Source organism: Rhipicephalus microplus, chromosome X, assembly GCF_043290135.1.
Source record: "Rhipicephalus microplus isolate Deutch F79 chromosome X, USDA_Rmic, whole genome shotgun sequence".
In the NCBI taxonomy this organism is placed as follows: Eukaryota; Metazoa; Arthropoda; class Arachnida; order Ixodida; family Ixodidae; genus Rhipicephalus; species Rhipicephalus microplus.
Genome location: NC_134710.1, coordinates 195932565 through 195954716, shown reverse-complemented (window position 1 = coordinate 195954716; position 22152 = coordinate 195932565). Strand labels below are relative to the sequence as shown.

General features: G+C 42.4%; 1 long non-coding RNA gene across 1 annotated transcript; it reads right to left on the bottom strand.

Moving 5' to 3' along the window:
- Window positions 1-12623: 12623 nt before the first annotated feature.
- Window positions 12624-20288, bottom strand: LOC119177357 (uncharacterized). Its single transcript, XR_012887147.1, has 3 exons — window positions 20113-20288; window positions 18226-18392; window positions 12624-12889 (listed from the first exon to the last, which is right to left on the bottom strand). It is a non-coding gene; the product is annotated as an uncharacterized LOC119177357 (long non-coding RNA).
- Between the last annotated feature and the right edge of the window lie 1864 nt (window positions 20289-22152).

The window sequence follows — 22152 nt, the reverse complement described above, 5'->3', positions numbered from 1 at the left end:
TACGCGAGCTACACGGCTGGGTTTAAACTGAAGGCAGTGCAGTACGCGCTGGAGCACGGCAACCGGGCTGCAAGCAGGCATTTCGGCGTTGGAGAAACCAGTATTCGGTACTGGAGGGACCAAGAAGAAAAACTTAAGGCGACGAAGAAGACACGACGGGCTTTCCGCGGTGCCAAGACCGGCAGGTATCCGAACGTCGAAGAGCAACTGGTCCGGCATATACGGGAGCTACGACAAGACGGCTGTGCTGTGTCGTTGGATATTGTGCAGACTGAGGTGCGCAGAATACCCCGAGCGCAGGGCATCGAAGCAAAAGAGTTCAAAGCCAGCTCCGGATGGCCAACTCGTTTCATGCGGCGCCATGGCCTCGCACTGCGAAGGCGGACCACCTTGTGCCAGCGCTTGCCCACAGCATATGAAGACAAAGTGGTGGACTTCCACAGTTTTGTTATAAAGCTCCGACAGCAGAAAGACTTCATTTTGTCCCAGATCGGCAACGCTGATCAGACCCCCGTTTGCTTTGATATGCCGTGGAACACGACAGTGGAGGAGAAAGGTGCACGGAGCGTCATCGTCAGAACGTCTGGCGCTGATAAACAACGATGCACCGTAATGCTGGCGGTGACAGCGGATGGGCGTAAGCTACCGCCTTACGTTATTTTTAAACGTAAGACGCTCCCAAAGGCAAAATTCCCTCAAGGCATCTACGTCAGAGTCCAGGAAAAAGGCTGGATGAGCGCGGAACTCATGGTGGATTGGGTGAAAACAGTCTGGGCTCGGCGGCCGGGTGGTCTGTTGTTGCCGTCCATGCTTGTCCTGGACAGTTTTCGTGGGCACCTAGTAGACCGCGTACGAGATGAGCTAAAGGAGCTGCGCACAGATCTGGCAGTGATTCCGGGCGGCCTCACATCGATACTGCAGCCTTTGGACATGTCCTTGAATAAACCTTTCAAGGACAATGTTCGAAGGCTGTACACCACCTGGATGGCTGGAGGACAACATCAGCTGACTACAGGTGGTAAGATTAAGAGGCCGCCTGTGGAAATGCTGTGCGCTTGGATCGTGGAAGCGTGGCAGGCGATCTCCGACGAAGTCGTCAGGAAAAGCTTCAAGAAGACGGGTATCTCGAACGCACTGGATGCGAGTGAGGATGACATGTTGTGGGGTGCGGATGATTCGGACACCGAAAACGAATCCCCGCTCGGCGAGGATGAATGTGTGATCTCCGACTCGGACTCCGAATAGGGAAAAGGAGGAACAGCTACGACTTTTGTGTAAATAAATTTTACGTGTGTGTGTACAGTTGACGGCTCTCGCTTGTTCATTAAAAGGTACGTAGTTATGTTTGTTTTATGCTGAATTAATTGGTAAACGATAAAGTCGCCTTTTACTTGATAAGTGTGCAGATTTAAAGCGCGAGAACCGAGTTGAAAAAATTTCCGAAAATTTTACTCCGCGTGATTGGCGCACCACTAATTTCTGAAAAAAAGTGCGCCTATTATGCGAGTAAATACGGTGTATGTATGTATATATATATATATATATATATATATATATATATATATATAAAGCTGGCTTTCCATTGTAGAAGACGTACTGAGAATCATCACAGCGGCAAACGAAACCAAAAAAGCTATCGAATTTTGTTGGATCCTGAGCCGTGTCGGTATAAGAGGAAATGAAAGGGCAGATTAAAATGCATATATGGCTACAAAATTACCCGTCAAAAACCTAGATATACATTTACCGACTGTATAGCAGCACATACCGACAAGCACTCAACAAACAATGGCATCTAAAGTGGGATGAAAAAAACGTGGCTGACTCCCCTATATGGGAATCGGTATAACATGAAAGTGAAACGTGTCTTTACAGAGGTATTTGAGCGTTTATTGTGCATTGTTTCAGCAACAGCAACCAATTGGAAAGTCTCATTACGAACTACAAGCAGCTCAAAACTTGCTGCGCACACCTCAAGCAGAAAGTACACATGAAATTAGCATACACAGGACGAGCCTAAACTAACAACTGTCGCAGCTTGACACTTAAAGTGCGCTGTTCAAACAGGCAGAAAAACTCTAGAAACGAGTGCACAAGTATACTCGGGACAAGTGTGAACTGTCACAATTGTTCCTGCTTTGTGTGTCAGCAGCGTGCTCCTTTCTTAACGCAGCCATTGTGCAAAATGACCTTCATCCTCTCTCGCAATAACAGTCTGAAAAGTGCACGCTCTGTAGAGGCGGCACTTCATAGAGGCGACAGTTTTTAGAGCGCGCCCAGCGCTAAAGCCTTTTGATCTAGGAAAGTGACAAAACTCTCCTCCACGCGTGCGTTTCTTTGATTCTCCTCGCCCGTTTGCGGCGCACACTGCACCCGGCTCCATTTTTTGCCGGGGCTTGCATAGATGCACTGCCGGATTCAATGGAGGCACGTGATTTCTGGCCCCTTGCGCGCCCCGGAAATGTAGCGATTTCGGGAAAATGGCGATCACACGATAGAGAATACTGGAATGAATGTTTACTAAAAGATTGGGTTCTTCCGAAAGCCATGTAAATGTGGCATGCTACTTCAAAAGCAGCTTCATGGAAAGTTCTATAATGCAGGTGTCTTTTTCTCTTCTTCTTCCAGATAATAACATGCTTTATGTTCGCATCATATATAGTTTTGCTTGGGGCAACTACTATCGACGTGAAAAGGAGCAGGTAGCAGCAACCACTCACTATTATCACCTCGAGGTTCATGTCTCTGTCGAGGGGGCTTCTTGTGCTTCACGGCAGAGTGGGAGAAAAATAATGTTCAAACTACGTTGGGTTACAAGTTTTTTCCCCAAATGGTTGAAAAATGGGTAGTGCAAATTGGTCTTCAATGAAATATAGCAAGGACTTGCAGAAAGCAACTGATCATTCAGACACAATGAATAATTTCATTTACAAAATTACAAGTGACTAACACGCAGCAGTGCTAAAGATTATTGGTACAGAACTCCTCTCAACTATTACGTAACAATCATAATCGTAACTGACTGCTAAAAACTTCTCGATGCTATAATTTGGGCTCATGTTACATAAATAGAAAAAGGTCCCCAAAAACTGCAGAAAGGTGATAAAAAAGCACTGGCTGTGCGAGCGAGGATTTTAGGCCTCTGCCTCAAAGTGGATATCAACACCAAATGAGTATAATCACGTGAACACCGCTTGCACGTCGCCCATATGCATGAGAAAACCAAATAATAATCTGTCCCCAGTCATGTGCATGCGACATTCAAACTAAGAAGTAAATTAATGCCCCGCTGCGGTGGTCTAGTGGCTAAGGTACTCGGCTGCTGACCCGCAGGTCGCGGGATTGAATCCCGGCTGCGGCGGCTGCATTTCCAATGGAGGCAGAAATGTTGTAGGCCCGTGTGCTCAGATTTGGGTGCACGTTAAAGAACCCCAGATGGTCGAAATTTCCAGAGCCCTCCACTACGGCGTCTCTTATAATAATATAGTGGTTTTGGGACGTTAAACCCCATGTATCAATCAATCAATCTGAAATATCAGGGGTGTGCTTACAGTTCAGACGAAAGCCTTAACTGCCTCATCAAATGTGCATTACGACTGTCGGCGTCCTGTGTCGTTGGGAGCAGGTGATGCGAAAAAATAATATCACGAGATGACATCGCCATATGAAGGCATGACGACATCACATATCACAAAATTTGTGATGTCATAATGATGTCACAGACTAACAACCGCCGCGTGAAATAACTTACGTCAAGTGACATCACGGCTCATTTTCACTGTCAGGAGGCTATTGTTTTTCTCGACAGTTCTTTTTTTCTAGCACCAGATCACACTAATGTCATTATTTTATGTGTGAATACCACCTTTCCTCTATAAAAAAAGGACCTCATTTGGTGACCATCGCCAGTGTCACCTCGATCTATTCTTCATTGACTTAATTTTACTGCATTCATTTTCAATGGATTTTGACAATCACGATAAGTGCGATCGAGAAGTTGTATCATAACAAGTAACTGTTCGTTGTGGAAAGCATTTTCTGGAGTTAGTTTCAGACTGAATAACAGTTCCTGACGTGTGATTTCATGAAGTCTCGGCAGAATATTCAGCATATTCAGGAGAATTCTATTTTTATGCAACGCATAGTTAGCTGAAAAAAAAAATTATGTTCATCAGACAGGAAAAATACTGGACATACATACAGCATTTGGCGATGCTTTCGTACGAGCAACAAGAAAAGCGCCGTAACTATCACAGAACGTGGTCTTTGACGAAACTAAGTTGTTTCAGCCGACGTAGTGACGGAACTGCTTCTTACAGAAGCTATGGCGCCTACCTTGGGTATTGTTAAAAAATCATAGCCATTTGTGTTCTGGTTGCAACAGTTACAGGCGCAAACACATGGCATAGCACCAGTAAACAGCGCAGAAAACAAAGAATGCGCAATGTTCGCTGCGCGCAGCCCTGTCGAAAAATGGAGCTAGCGAAAAAAAAAAATATCAGCGCAGCGCATGAGTTGTGCGTCTCCACCAGCGACCGCGAAAGAGACAAATCATCATGCAGAAACAGCGGCAGAGAACGGGAGGAGTTGAAAGGGGTGCGTCTTACAATGACAGCTGTTGCAATTGGCACTCGTAGTGTCATTTCTTTTTTTCACTTGATCCATGTGGTGGTAAGTGCAGATATCCAAAAATGTTTATAAGAGATTGAATATTATTGGTTCACACATGGGCATGAAAACATCTATGCTAATAGTGTAAAGCATGTAGAATGAAAATGGTTTGTTTCATTTGATTTCTTTACATTAAAGACCCCAGAGGCATATTTAATAAGGGGTAGTTATACAAACAAAAAATTGTCCTAGAAAATATTTTGTAACTTTTACAATGAATATAAGTGAAGCGGTGATGTTGGGGAGAATGAAGTAAGAGTAGATGGTCTGACATAAAATTAAGAAATTTGGAGGCATAAAATGAAATCGGCTCCATAGGTTGGCAAAGCTTGTAGAGCTCAACTCAGACTCGCTCATGAAATATATTTTGTGCTTAGGACTCGCTCGGACTCGTGCTCGCCAAAATTTTTCTGAGCCAGACTCGGTCACACTCATGAAAATTTTCTTCAACCGAACTCGCTCAAGCTCACCATAAAATTACTCAACCGAACTCGCTCAGATTCAGACTCGCGGCTTGATCTTAGTCTGAGTGAGTCCTCTCAAGAGTCCGTTAGCCTAGAATAATGATTTTCGAGCATGATGTCAATGCTCTGCAACACCAATATCTCACTTAACAATGATCTTCTTGGCGCCTTTTGATATAGTACCTTCAAATATGAGATATGAGTGCTCGTAAGCCAGCTGGGACATTTTTTTCTAAAATAGATGACAATATAAAATATATTTATCGAGAACTGCTTTGAAAGATTTGGTGGTGGGGGAAGGGGGTCAAGGTTCTCCCTGATGTGGTTTACGCCTCTGATCAATAAATATTGAAATAGTATTTGAGACAGTGCTTCAGAATGTGTGCAAGTAGATGTGATAAACGTGAATCCAGGTAAAGCTGATAGTAATGCTGAAGATTAGCAGATATGGCCACAGGTCAGCGAAGAAAAGAGCTCACTCAGACTCGCCCAAAAAATATATATCTTGTGCTTTGGACTCACTTAGTGTCAATCATCAAACTTTTCCCGAGCGAAAATCACTCGGACTCACTCTCACAAAAATTTGCTTCAACCATACTCGCTCGTACTCAAACTCACCAAAATATAACTCACCTGAACTCACTCAGACTCGCGGCTCGATCTGTGTCTGAGTGAGTCGACTCATGAGCGAGTTCATTGACCTATGCTTGCAGGAAACGCTGATTGGAGCTGAATGAAAGAAGCCTTCGCCCTGTAGGAGACATAAGATAGGCCAACTATGATGCAACCTTACACTCGTTGTCTTAAGTCATAATACAATCCAGCGGGACACCTAATAACTGTATGTTGCTCACCAGGCATTCAGAACTACGCCTGATTAAGTAATCTAAGCTCTCAATATTACCGTCTCTGTCTGGACGCCTCTCCCTTGTTACAACTCAATTACTCGCACCTTCTTTACACAAACTAGTGAATAACAATAAAATTGTGCAATGAACGGCACTATTATAAATTATATTTATATTTACACATGAAATGACCCTTAAGTGAGCTTTACCACAACAATGATGCAGTATAAAAGTTATGGTAGCTTGTCTTACCCTAATGCAGCTGCAGTAGTGTTCATGGGACACCTTTCTGTAGATTCAAAGTGATGCTGAGGCAAGTGTGAAATACAAACCATTGCTCTGGTGCCTTCTTAAAGTGCACATGTTTCTGTCACAACATGTGCACTGAGGAAATACAGCATGTGCATTATGCTACTGAGGAGTTAGACATTGTATGAAACTCTATACAGGGGCTTCTTCCCTGATAGTTTGGTGTCATGAATGCAACAAGTCCTTGCAACAAACTTGCTAACAAGACACCTGTTGCTCATGTTGCTGCATTTTTCAGCAAAAGCGAGAGTTGGGCTAGTTGGTTTGGGTTCTATTTGAAATAGTGCAAAGACTAAACACATGGAAGACAGCGCTCGTGTTGTCCAGTTTTCTTCAATGTAACTCTTCTTTTCGCTGTCCTAAAATTAAGTTCCATGAACTTGTGTTCTGCACTAAGGCTTTCGCCACTATGGCCTCCCACCGGCTGCTGTCGTTACTGTACTGGCCTTCGCCAATGGTGTATTCTCGGTGCACCCATAAGCAAGCCAGCATCTGTTTTCGACACTCTTAGCCACAGCTGTACTGCTGAGACGACGGACAGCAGACGTAGCATCTCAAGCAGACATGAACACGGTGGTTCGAAAAACAGATGCACGTTGCATTTCATTTACTTTTTAGGTTCATAAATTAATGCATGCGCAACTAAACAGGTAGAAAATACGGTGACATGCTTGTTTATTCACAATGACACTATATGGAAACCAATTAGTTTCTGTTCGAAAAAAAATTGTGGGCAATCATTTTAGTGCAGTATTTCATCTTTCACTATCGTTGCAAGAAAATTATTTTGCAATCTTCAGAAGCTGTTTAATGTTGGCATAATGGGTACAACCTCGGTTGATTAAAAAGAAAGCATCAATACAATGCTGCTCGAATCGATAAGAACAGATGCTAATGCTAAGTAACATTTAAGGGGATGTTATTTGTAGGAATTATCATATGAATGTGAAATGGCTAAAATGACAACTTGCTGCAACAGATAATTACTACAGATAACATCTCCTACACACTTTCCTTGCCATTACTCTCTATTCTCATTAATATTGTATCTAACAAAGAAAAACAAGTTCTTAAAGTACCCTTCTTTCATTAATACTGCACGGATTGTCCTGATCTGCTGCTAGTTGCTAGAAAAGGAATGGTGCTTTTTATCCCTCCCACTGCGTGCGCCTTTCTGTTTCGATATGCATTTTAGTGAAAGCAAAACAGCAATGCTGCACCCATTTTCACATTTTTTTCAGATCTACAAGATATACAATAGCGTCACACGTCAGGATAGTTGCTAGTAACTGTGTCAAAGAAGCATGGAGGTTGATGATCAAGTAGTTTTAAAGAATAAGGAGCATGAACGTAGAATGTGTAAGTGAGGGTGTCGCACTATTTGTTGCACCTGAATGCGAATAGATGGCAACATCAAAATTGAAGTGCCAAATTGCTACACGAACCTATTCTTCAATTCATTCATGCCGAAGAGAGCATCTGAGTAGGTGAGGTGTAAACACGCAAAAGCCCATGGGAGGCGCCGTCTAAATCAATTTCCAGTTCAATATATCCTTGGCGCCCTATTTTGCTGGCCGCGTTTTTGGAGCTGCAGACATGTCTTTTTTTTATTTTTCAATTGTGTTGCAATCTAACCGCTCGCGCAATTGTAGTTGGTTATAGCATCAGTGAGAGGTCGGCAAGTATCAAAATCAAGTTTAAAAAAAGGTACAAGGTGAAGGTGGTACAGGCCTAGCCGCCTACATCGAGCCATGATGATCATTTGGTCGAACGCTTTATGAAGACGTAAGTTGGCCATTAATAAAGACACAGTATACTATTCTTATGGGCGACTTTAATGCCACAGTAGGCAAGAAACAGGCCGGAGACCATGCAGTGGGGGAATAAAGCATCGGCTCTAGGAATGCCAGAGGGGAGTTATTGGTAGAGTTCGCAGAAGGCAATAATTTACGGATTATGAATACCTTCTTCAGAAAACGAGCTAACCATAAGTGGACGTGGCAAAGTCCTAATGGCGAAATTAAAAGTGAAATCGACTTCATTTTGTGTGCACACTCTGACATTGTACATGATGTAGAAGTAGTTGGCAAGATTAGATGCAGTGACCATAGAATTGTAAGAGCTCGTGTACACCTAGATTTTAAAAAGCCAAGACAAAAACTGATACGCCAGAAGCCAGTTAATGAACTCGCAGTGAGAGGAAAAATACATGAATTCAGAGTATTGCTCCAGAATCGATTCGAGGCACTAAATGAGATAACCGACGTTAGCATTGACACAATGAACGATACTATTACTAATGCCATCAAAGAGTGTGCAAGTTGGAGGTTCAGTCACTAAACGGGAAACTGGCAAACTATCTCGGGAGACAAAAATCTTATTACGAGACGACAAACGATGAAAGCCTCAAATGCAACCAACAAAATAGAGCTAGTGGAGCTTTCGAAGTTAATCAATAGGCATGAAGTAGCCGACATCGGGAGGTATAACATGAAAAGAATTGAGCAGGCTGTAAAAAGCGGCAGAAGTCTAAAAGCTATGAAATCAGACTTGTGCCTGGGCGAAAATTGAATGTATGCATTGAGAAACAAGGAAGGCAATGTCATAATTAATATGGATAGGATAGTCGTGATGGCAGAGGAGTTCGACAGAGAGCTGTACAGAAGCCAAAAGAACCAGGATGGTATTAGAAGAAACTATAATAGTTCAAGAGAATTCGACATCCTACCAGTAACGACAGGGAAGTAAGAAAAGCCCTAGAAGAAATGCAAAGAGGCAAAGCCACTGGTGAGGATAAAGTAACAACAGACCTCCTGAAAGATGGCGGAGAAATTGCGTTAGAAAAATTAGCCATCTTATATACAAAGTGTCTCTTGACAGGAAGGGTACCAGAATCTCGGAAGAATGCCAACATCATCTTAATCCATAAAAAAGGAGACGTCAAGGACTTGAAAAATTACAGGCCAATCAGTTTACTCTCCGCTCTCTACGAAATATTTAAAAAAATAATAGCTAATAAAATTAAGACGATATTAGCGTTCAATTAGCCAAAGGACCAAGCAGGGTTTCGTACCGACTACTCCACAATAGACCATATTCATACTATCAATCAGGTAATAGGGAAATGCGCTGAATACAACCAACCCCCATACATAGCTTTTATAGATTATGAGAAGGCATTTGACTCAGTCGAGACATCAGCAGTAATGCAGCAACTATGGAACCAGCGCATCGAAGAATTCTACGTAAACATACTGGAAGAAATCTACAGACAATCCACAGCCACCATAGTTTTCCATAAAGAAAGTGAAAGAATCCCTATAATGAAGGGTGTAAGTAAAGAGACACGATCTCTCCAATGCTATTCACCATGTGTTTACAGGAGGTATTCAGGACCCTAGACTGGGAAGAGTTAGGGATAAGAGTTAATGGAGAGTACCTTAGTAACCTGCGATTTGCTGATGACATTGCCTTGATGAGTAACTCAGGGGACGAATTACAGATCATGATTACTGAACTTGTCACGGAAAGCAGCAAAGTAGGTCTAAATTAATATGCACAAAACTAAAGTAATGTGCAACAATCTCAGCAGACAGCAGCACTTTATGATATGTGGAGAGGTGCTGGAAGTTGTTAAGGAGTATGTCTACTTACGACAGGTAATAAGTGCGAAGCCGAACCACAAGATTGAAGCAACTAGAAGAATAAGAATGGGGTGGAGCACATTTGGCAAGCACTCTCGAATCATGACTGGTAGATTACCACTCTCCTTCAAGAGGAAGGTATATAACAGTTTCATCTTGCCAGTACTTACCTACAGAGCAGAAACCTAGAGGCTCACAAAAAGGGTTCAGCTTAAATTGAGGAAAATGATAGGTGTAACTTTAAGAGACTAGAAGAGAGCAGAGTTGGTCAGGGAACCAACCGGGGTTAAGGATATCATAGTTGAAATCAAGAAAAAGAAATGGACATGGCCGGACACGTAACACGAAGGTAGGATAACCGGTGGTCATTAAGGGTAATGACTGGATTCCCAGAGAAGGCAAACGCACGAATGGGAGACAGAGAGTTAGGTGGGCCGATGAGATTAAAAAGTTTGCGGGTATAACGTGGCAACGGAAAGCACAAGACCTGGTTGATTGGCGGATCATGGGAGAGGCTTTTGCCCTGCAGTGGGCGAAGTCAGGCTGATGATGATGAATAGTGGTTGGTTGTGCAGCTGTCGGTTGCACTAGTTCGAGCACCAAAGAGAAAAAGATGTTCAGATTCTTTTGGAATGAAGATTGAAAATTGAAGTGGGTTTTGTAGTAATAAGGGGACAGCCACAGTGAGTGGTATAGCCTATGAGTGCCTGGCATCAAATGGGTGATAGTTGTCCCAAATCCTGCATGCATGGTTTTGTTTGTCTGACACATTTGGTATTTACGTACAGACGCTCGCAGCAAAGATTCAGCAAAGATTCACGGCAGATTGACTACGTCATGTCGACATTTTGGCATGATAAAAAAGGAACTGAGGCGTCAAGACAGAAGCACGAAAGGCATTTGAATGTGTAGATTTTTCTCAGCACACTCACTATATACACAGTTGCGACAAGCATATGGCGTTTCCACTGAAATGCACGGCCGCTGTGCAACGTGCAGCCAGCTGACCCTGATACCGGAAATAGTGTGACACAGCAGCCAACAGCCGCACGACATCAGGCCAGCGGTGACGCTGCAAAATCCATAGACACAGCATTTGTCAATGACATCAACTGTAGCGATGTATATGCAATCAGTCAGTGGTTCGGGCGGCGACAACCTCGCACCAGTGGGAGAAAATGTCAGTAGCACTGTGTATCCAGAAAATGTCAGTAGCACTATGTATCCAATCATTTCTTTCTTAGTAGTCAATTTATTCATACCTGATCCGGTGTAGATTGACCAAACAGGTAACTACGCATAGCAAGCACGCTGCCCGACTATGAAGCGAGTGTCGTTTCGGCCAGCCTGTTCACCAATGCGGTGCAATACGTGAACGCCAAATAAGCTCCATTTCGCTAAAAAGAAGTTAACGCCAATATATCTTGCTTTTTAAAGCTTTGTCAGCGCTAAAATGTAGTCAAAGTCATTACGAACCAACGATTGAACAGTTTGCCAGGCCGCTGAACGCATAGATTTAGTAATGTAGGATATCCCTTTCACACAATGAAAATTGATAAATATATTGATTGATATATATATGGTGAAGCTATGAATGCAAAAACAGCTGAGCGCCCCCACAGATGGAAACACGTAAAAATAAGAGCATTAGTGGATGACCTCCATTAATATACTAAAGTGCTTATTTGGGCCGGTTGGTACATGGTCAACGAAGTGAAAAAACAGCGCGTAACACAGGACACAGGACAGAGAAGAGACGGACGAGCGCCTCGTCCGTCTCTTCTCTGTCCTGTGTCCTGTGTTACGCGCTGTTTTTTCACTTCGTTGTCCATTAATATGCAAGTGTAAATTGGTTGAAAGACGTGACAACCAAGGCCACGTCATTGATTGTTCCGAAGAAACGCAGAATCGTGATAGCACGTACAGTCCGTTATTTGCCACTTGAAATGAAAATATTATTTTGCAATGACAGCACATGCTTCCCTTTCGTGGTCAGTCGTAGGTGCTGCTATGCTAACATGCTCTAGAAATTCACAGCATGCACGTTGGATTGCATCAAGAAAGCGAGCAGACCGATACCCAAGGAGTGACGCAGCAGACGAACGCAGAGCCATTGAACCGCAAGCCAGTGCAGACTGCGTGCATCCCATGAGTCTTTGCGAGTTTACACATCGCCTATAGAACCACTTCTCCGCTCAGTCGCTAACAATTCAGACCATTAATCTTTTCAAGCTGTCTTGCACAATATTTTATAACGTAAATGTATTTACCACTCTCCTCTGTACACTGTATGGCATTAAGAGTATAATTTAAATAAATTATTTATGTTTAGGCACTTTGCTGATACAGTCAAATTAAAATTTCATGCTTGCACGTGTATGGAAGGACATACGAAAAAATTTATTGACCGAAGTTTAATTAGAGTGACTTGTTTTAAGCAAGAAAATTTATGTTGAACATCTGCTACGTCCTGAGACGCCAGCTCCTAAGTCCGCTTAGCTGTACCACGCACTTTGTTGAGGCAAAGGAAAGAAGCAGCAGTCATGTGTATGGTAAGATCATATGCTCCTTTTTATATTTCCACAGTTCGACAAGCATTCATCGGCTTTCTGCAGTACCACCGATTCACCAAGTTTTAGATGTTTCATTCAGATATATACTGTTATAGTGTAATAAAAGTACATAAATACTGTGGATACACTTTTTATTCTTTCTTTTGTTATTTGCGGCTCCTCTAAACATGACTTGCATATATCATGTCTTGGAGCTTTCTGTTGCTTCAGTTTCTCGCACTTCAGCAAAGGTGAACTTTTTACTCTGGAGATTACAGCACCGATTGAGTGCACAGATTCTGCAGGTTGTCCTTTGGCCACATTTCTTGGAGGCCTTGCGTAACATAAGCATTGTGAATGCTGAGCATATCTCTTTCTCTTCATACTTTACATAAAAAAGCCTGCAAAAAAACACAGCAAAAAACAGAGCAATAAATACCCAAAAGGGCGGAAAAAAAGAAAATATTTAACCCTTTAAGTGTGGCGCATGACAAAGACGTGGACTAAGAAAGACAACAGGACGATGCGTGGGACAGCACATCATCCCATCATCTTTCTTATTGTCTTTTTTGTGCACCACACGTGTTAATGATGTATCACCACCAACAAGTTTACTCTTACACCCTGTCAATTTAACCCTACATAAGTATTCCTATAGTTCTGACACGATGTGCTAGATTAATATAAACTACAAATTACAAGGAAATTATCGTTGCCGTCTACTCTGCCCAAGAGTGTTACCCTCTGCCTTTTAGAATGACGTTGATCTGCTTCATTAAATATGAAAAATTTCATCAAAATCAGGCCAGTAGCTTATAGAAAAGAAAGTGGGACATATAGTGACTTGTAACTCAGTGACTTGTGAGTGACATATAGTGACTCAGTGACTTGTGAGAGTGTTTTCAAAAAGTGGGAAAACATTGTCTCATGAAGGCACCATATCGCGAATGTGTCAACAAGTATTTTGGGATAAAAAGGCCAAAGCAAGTGACAACGAGTATCAAATCTCAAATTGTGAAGAGGAAAGTTGTGTGGTCATTTCAACAGAACACCACCTACAGTTGTGCCTCTTATCAACCTTGCCCTCTGGTCCGTTCCTATAAAGCTTACTTTTACTTCACTGCATACATCAATCACTTTTTTTGTCCATTTGTCTGTCTTTGCTTATGGTGTTGAAATTGTTGAGTACAGATGTCCCTGAACATATGTCTACTTTTCAAGAGGAATACGATATCAAGAAAATATTTTGAAGCATCAATATCCGCAATCGCGCTGAGGAATGAGCGGTACAGTTTTGCAGGGGATCGTTCCGATGCATTTATCAGTCAAGTTATTACGCAACTTTACAAAAATTCTTGATGACTGGAAGCTGACATTGCCTCTTTCAAAAACTAGAAAAAGAGGAACTCATCCAGCATTTTTATTGATAGGTTTCCTGCAGACAGAAAAGTTGGAAGTATGTGTTCCACAGTTACACAAAGGGTTAATGTGCCCTCATGTCTGCAGGAAGATAAAAATTCAGAAGCCATCATAAAGAACTGACCGGAATCCAATGCCATTGTAACACTACATTGACCTTTTGAAAGCATGGTAAAATTTTTTCTCAAGATTACGAAGACTTGGGTACGATACGAGTGGTTTAACACTGTGCTATGATGACATGTGGGGTTTAACGTCGCTGAACCACCATATGATTATAAGGAATGCCGTAGTGGAGGGCTCTGGGCATTCTGACCATCTAGGGTTCTTTAACGTGCACCCAAATCTGAGCACACGGGCCTACAACATTTCCGCCTCCATCGAAAATGCAGCCGCCGCAGCTGGGATTCTGACCCGCGACCTGCCGGTCGGCAGCAGAGTACCTTAGCCATTAGACCACCGAGGCGGGGCTTAACATAGTGCCAATTGCAATGAGTGATGTGGGAGAAAAATTTTTCTGCAGACAGAAAAGTGGGACATTTCTGTTCCACAGTCACACAAAGGGTTAATGTGCTCTTATGCATACCTGCCAAGTCCAAGAATTCTGAATCCGGAAGATTGCCGCAACGGGAAAGGAGGGGAGAGGGGGTGCGCGGCAAAAAAACAACAACAACAAAAAACAAGGACATACAAATAAACAAAACATCGCGAAAAACAAAAGGGGGTGGAAGGGGGGTCTCAATCACAAGTGCCAAAATCAGCGTTGCGGTCTTATAGTGGCTATAGGAGTGGCCGAACACACGAGGGTAGAGGTTTTCACTAAGCTGAGAGTCTGAAAGGATCAACACAACTAGCGGAATCTACTTCAATTGAAACAACTCTCGTATGTTATCCTGGAACACACGTGAACGGACGGGATGGCGCAGCTGGCTGCCGCAAAAGCGCGGGTCAAAGCTTTGCTCACTACTAGATTCTTTTGACAGGAACGCCACAACGCGTCTGGCCCCTTTTTATTGCGGTAGCAATTATATGGACAGTCCAGGCTGTTTTTTCGCCGTCGCCACCAGCGCCGTTTTTCACCACATATGTATACGTATCTTATATATGAACACTCAAAGGAAAAAAAGCCGCCCGCGCTCGGCGTCGACGCGTGCTTATCTCTCACGTGTACCATGGCCGCTGGATTTAAAAAAGTGCGTGTACTTTGCCCCATGGATGGATGCCTGTGCGCAAGCGCTTATCCTTTTGTGGTGAAATCATGTGCCATTGGCTTTCACTGAAACGAAAGTGTTAGTTGCCAGCCCACAAAGGTCACTTTGGTCTCTGCACAGGCCCCTTTTGCGAAAACAGCACGCTTTTCATACACAGCGAGGTGTAACTACTGGGACACTTGTTTGTACGCACTGTACCTGTGATCAGCGCGTTATGCGTCGAGCGGTAAACGTTGTTAGTTCGCTTTTGTCCTGCGAGTATAGTTTTCGTGCGCTATTTGTGTGTGAGCAGCACGATGAACGTTTCGATCTGCTTGCCGTTTTCAGCCTTAGATTCCAAGTTGTTGCTGTCGCATTTATTGCTTCGCCCTTGCGGTGAAACTGAAACTTTTTTTATTTTTTGCGTATTTACTGCCTTTAACCTACCACTGCGTGCCCTCGGAGCTTGTAGATCACTATCGCATCGCCACGACCGCTGTTTCGTGCACAGCGGTTGCGGCAAATGGTAGTTCATTTTACAATCCCCATGCGCTTGGCTGCGCACGCGCCTTCAAAAACTAAGTCGTTTTATGCCATCTACGATAGCACCTGCCGCATAGTTTATGTAAAGCAGCATTGCTTTGACTGGTTGAGCGCACACTTTCGGGGTTCTGTTGGTTACATTGTCGCCATACATGATCGTGTCAAGAGCAACCACGGTTTCGTCCACAGCGGTTGTGGCAACGACAATCACACGCACTGTAGAAGACAGTGCCTGCGCCGGTCGCAAGCGTACTTTCGAAGCTTCAAGTACGCTGCTCTCGGCCTTTGTTCGACGGTTTCCGTACTGAAGTTCGCACCACCCGCCGCGATTAGGAAATGTGTTCGGAACATTCGAATTGAGGCCCAATGAACACAGTAAAATTTGGCTGGGGAATTTCAAGAATTCTTATCTGCCGCGGTTTCACATCACTGAGATTATACTGTACATTTACATGAACGCCTCTTAAACTCATTTATAATAAAATGGGGTAGGTTCAAAAAGCCTGGAGCGGATTGAGCTGCTTTTTTTTTTTTTTTTTTGTCAATGCGGCCAGATCACGCACAGAAATTTCGATTTCCAGGAGATTTTCATGACAACCGTACAACCGGAAAAAAACGGTCGAATTCCGGGAGTCTCCCGGCCAATCCGGGAGACTTGGCAGGTATGCTTATGTCGCATGCTCAACAATGCTTAGAAAAAGTTCCAAGTACTTCTGAAAGAGCAGCGTCATGCTCTCTGGGTGCTATCTGTAGTTACTGTGTAACACATCTATCACTCAGTGACTTGACAGCATTGAGGAAGCTACAGAAATGAATAGTACCAAGTTTACTAATAATTTTCTCATTTGCTTTGCTGAAATAAATTGTTTTACTAATTATTATGAGATTTAAACAGTTGCAGGAAGTACAGTGATGGAAGCGCCTTTTCACTTTCTGCAGCATACTTTGGAGCAGAAAATAATGCTAGCTTAGAGCAGCTATTGATGTTTTAGGAGTAGATATTGAATTTGCCATACATTACGGAGTTCAGAGCGTTATCAAAGCATCTCACAAATGTTAGTATCTCTTACAGACAACAATAAATGCAAATTTCATGAAACAAACAATGGCAGGTCGTCAAAAATGAGCTGTGAAATGAGCTATTATTTAAAATACCAGTATTTGTGGCAGAAATCAAATTGAACCAGGAAAAGCTGAATGCCACATTTTAGAAGTAACCACAATACCACATAAACTGCTGCCAAAAAAGAAGTAGATAATCGGTATGAGATGAAAGCAATCGTGCTGATTTTCACATTTCCCCCCACTAACCTGCATGTCTAGCTGAGAAAAAGAAAACAGTCAAATGAGCTATATGCTTAATATGCCAATTCTTGCCACACAAACGAGTTCAGACCTGATAATACTGCACACTGGAATGATAGTACACAGATTCTTTTCAGTTTCTTTCAAAAAGAAGTTCGTCATTCTCGTTTTCTCAGTGTCATTTCATAGCAGGTTTGGAGCAATTACTCACAAAAATTACTGCTTGGAGCCGCATGCAGCAGCAATCCTCATTTGGAGCAGTTCGGAGCAATTGAAGCAGCACTTCGATCACTGGAAGTAATACATAAAATGCTGTTATTGTTCACTTTGCAAGAATGTTTTCCCTTTCTTTTGCTTACTACCACCTTTTCAGCACGTTCAATTTTCAAAGCAAATATGACGTTCATGAAGTAGTAGGTCAGTGTGTGGCTGCAAACGCGCTTTTTATTTCTCTAAGAAAAATATATTCGTAACATGCAGCACTGAAATGTAGAATGAACCATCGAAATGTTTGTCCCATTCATAGTTTCATGTATATAATTTTGAAAATTTGTAACTATGCGTAAGACATACGGGCTAGTTGGTAAGCAATTATGGCATATGGCAGCCCACACCAGGTTACAGAACGAACACGCACACAAAGGAACGACAATCGACACTTGTGTCGTCCCTTGGTGTAGTCTGGTGTGCACTGCCATAGGCCTTAACGACGCGAGCGAGCAAAACCAAAATGATCCGAGTACTTGTTGCTAGTCCAGTTGGTACATAATTATGAGAGAAAATTCTAGATGCCTAAAACACCACAAGAACGAAGAAGCACACCCTGTGCTCCTTTGTTCTTCTTGTGGCATCTAGAATTTTCCCTCATCCAAAAACTGCCTAACTTGCAGAGCAACGCAAATGTGCAGAAGCCCCACCTCCATAGCCTGTGCTCCAACATCAACGTAAGTTGTCGCTGAGTATATAACAACCGAATTTCAATATTACCCCCAATACCGGTGTGATTGCTGTACACATACTTTTTAACTGCAATAGTGAGCATGAAACCTACCACTGGAAAAGCTGGTGCCACCATCAGCGTGGAAAAGACGTTACATGAGCTCACAAAACTCTTTTACATAAGCGATCTTTTACAGGGTTAAAAGAAAGACTTAATGAGGAAGCAATGTTTCATAAACACACAGCACCAAGAACATCTATCTAGTGTTTTTTCTGAACATGTCACCAAAAGCATGGAAACTGCTTTGACAAACAGAACCAGGCAAGACAAAATTACATACCTCAGCCTATAAAATCTGTTCCCTCTAAAATAATTGTAGCTGTAGCTTTTTGCATGTATCCAGGTCTCTTTGGTTATTGGCGTTGGTTACTGGCACAGTGCCACGTTTTTTGAACCGTGCATGTGATGTGCCCTGCATCTTCATTTAATATACCCAATGCATTCCACCTGCATAGAGAGTTCACAAGGAAATAGCATTTAAAGGGTTCTTCACACCTTCTACAAGATATTTTTTATGAGCCTAGGCAACAGAATAATAAACATTTGCTAATTTATTCTTAAGTTCATAACTGGTGGGGCCTTCTGGTTTTGCAGCTACTCTTTTATGGTTGTGAAAGAGAGCAACAAACCCTGTTTCCAGAAAAGACTGCTTCTAAATTAGAGATCGCTCTCCGTCTTGTGTCTGAGGGCAAATCTCTTTTTCAAAGGAAGGCTGTGTGGCAGGGGCATGAGTGTAGGTTGGATTGTGAAACTTAACACTGGCTACAACAGTAAGTTGGCAAACTCGCTCAAGAGTCAACTTGCCCAGACAGACTGGCTGAGTTATATTTAGGTGAGTATAAGTTGGAGTGAGTCTTGTTGAGAAAAGTATTGCCAAGTCTGAGTGAGCTCCACCTTTTATCACTGGCCTATGGTTCTATCAACTAAATTTCAGCATTATGTCTGCTTAGGACTCCAAGTATATTCACACACATTACGCACTAGCATTCATGCGCCATCTCAATATTTATTTATCAGTGACGTGAGTTAGAGGAAAGCTGCAATGACCTCCCACCGCAAACTGTTTCACTGGGAGCTCTTGATAAATATATATGTCGTGAGTCATATCTTTAAATCATTGTTAACTAGTATGTAAACATGCAAGACCAAAAGGCATATCACAAAGCCCCGATTACAAGAGATTAGACGGTAGAAAGCATTGACACCATAACCGAAAAGCTCGTTTTAGACTAACAGGCTCTAGCAGCAGTTACGTGCAATGTGCACACTCTGTACAGTTTTTGTAAACAGAAAGTGCCTATAAACAACTTTCTGCTTTTTTTTTTCATTTAAGATTAATATTTTGACTGTAAAATTCCTTTCATTTGAAATTATTCACAGAAATGACCATCAGGACTTCAGCGTGATGTTTTTATTAAGCATTGATAGCCAAATTTATGAAGAATGTACGGACGCTGTCCTACCAAGTACACAAACGAGGCACATCCATTAGAGGGCGATTCCGTAACTTTTCACCCCCAATACTATGATAGACCATGCTATGCTTTATGCCCTCTACTCCTCCTAAGATCACTCGCCACTCTTGCTTCCCTTTCCCACCCTTACTCTATGCGAAGCTATGCTGAGAGCTGCTTGGCACATATCCGTTTTGCAGAACTTTCCGCTAAAAGAGCTCCGCTCCGCTGTAACAAAAAATCGCGACGCCTCCGTGGAAAACGCAGCAGGCTGTCACAGGGAAAGCTGGGAAGATGGCCTTCTTAAAGGTTATTGCAACTAATACAAGCACACATGCAAGGTACTAACTAGGCCATTTTTGTTTTTTGAGCAGAGAACCGTGCACAAGCTAGAGCCCTGCCCTCCTAGTTACTCGCCTAATTCTTCCTTTTTTGATAGTGCTAGAATACCAGAGTATTACAATCTGTTTAGAATATGATTGCCTGGCAGGTAAATGCACACAAAAATAGAGCAAAAGAATAAGCAATTATGATCGAGTAAAACAGACTGAATGCTGGCATGCACGCTCCTAGGAACCTACTTAAACTGGTGGAGCTGATCTTAGGCCTTCATTCCTGTTATTGGTGCATGCAAACTAAAATGTTTTTTGTCCTCTCTACCACAGCCAAACAAACTTGTATCAGTGGTCCTGTTTGCATGACAGTGTGTTCACCTTTGCAGCTTGCAGATGTTGGACAGTTGATGGTGCAAGGAGAATGCCAATATCTTCCTTTTACATTTTGCAACCATTCTTGAATGCGCAATTTCCATCCAAAAGTGGCACGTACTTTAGTCATTTGACCATGTTGTTCCTGAAATGCCAATAAAAATTACAATGTGAAAATTTGCTTTGGTTTTTATATTTAAAGATGTGCAGACTGTATGTTGAGCTTTTAATATTACGCATAGGAATCTCATACCATTTATTTCTGGTGAACGTAATCTCAAACACATTTAAATATGGTTTCAAAGTAAACACAAGTGCCTGAATCGGTGACACCTTGTGAACTCATAGCCAGTACGATGAATTTAGTGGCTGCTCAGGCCTAATGTTACAATTCACCTGCTCTACGAGTATAGCAGGCATCAATGACAGACAAATTTGCAGGATCCACGACGAAGGCTATCGTCATTCACCTCTCTTGCAGTGTTCTTGGGCTGCTTTCTAGGTGGTGCTGGCTGCTTACGCCAGTGGTATTTTAATATACACATTGCAAAAACACACAACCATTCAAACAGTTTTTTTAAGAAAGATTGTGAAACAGGATGCCCAGCCGGCATCTGTAAACAAAGTTTGGCAGAGGACTGTGCCTGATGCCACATCTAGTTCTCCCAGCATGCTATGTCACTGAAATTTGGCCTGGTACATAATGCAGTAGAAGCTCATTCATTCAAACTTGGTTAATTAAAACTGGCACCCTGGTCTCGGCACAGCCTTATGTATTTCAATGGGCTAAAGCTTCAAATAACTTGAACACGACGTTATCAACAAAGGTTAATTCAAACTGGGAGCCCCCTGGCTTTCGTCCACGTTTGCAGAAATCGGCCAAGAATGGTCATCCAAATCCCTCATTACTTTCATCTGTGTAAAACAAGTGCAGTTATTGATTTTCATGATTGATTTTATGGTTGTAAATGTAATTTGTCTGCTACTACTGCGGTATAGATGGATCGGCCTAGTCCGGCCATATTTGCATTTAGCCATATTTTTGGACGAATTTCACCATTGTTCTAAATAAACTAAGAAAGAAAAACTCTAAATATTGATTGAATTAGCTCTGCTATGTAAATAAATGTGTTTTAAAACACAAATAGCTTCACATATTTTGGCACATGGGGCCAATGCTCACGTATATGCGTCTCTGCTTGTTTGTGGCGTATCCCTGACTAATCAATAAATTCTGTTCACTATTAAAGCATGAACTTAATTTATGAAATGACCTTCCACAAAAGTGCACTATCACCTAATTAGCGGGAATGAGTCCAAAGGTGCCCTCTCTGGATTCTCGCCGCACCGTGTGATACGATCGTCTGTGCATTCTAGTGCCTGCTCACTAAATCAAACAATTTTACTTTCAATTCGAATTAAGAAGCTTTTACTGAAACATGGTACTCCACCATGCTCTTGTGCTAATTTTTAAAAATTTTGGTGAGTGTTTTGAAGCAATCACTCATTTCAAAAATGTATCTCAACTGATGATGCTAACATTAATTATACATTACAGTGCAGCATTTTTAATTCAACTTGATTATTATCAGACAAACATGTATTAAGGCATAAAAGTCATTAAGGCATAAAAGGCATTTGTCTACGATGCGGTCTTCTCGGAGCTGTCTATTTTGCCGGCTACGTGAGAATTCGAATAGGACTTCAGATGGCCGCTGTCCACTTAGCTAAAGTGTTCTAGAACACTATAACTTAGCTGTGTATTTAGCCGTCTCACAGAACACCTACCAGGCCGTCTACGGCGAGTATTGGAACAAACCCATGCTGTGTCACCAGTACGTTGGTGTCACTAATAGGTGTTCTGTGCTTGTGTCGGCATGTCCTTTGGTTCGGCGCATAGAGAGTTTCATACAATTATTTTATGAAATTATATGTTTCGGCGCATTACCTGGTCAACGAGACATTGCTCACTTTTCCGTGGTGGTTTCGTGCATACCTACAGTAGTGTGCTTAATTTTTATGTGCATTTCATAGCTCAACCAGCTC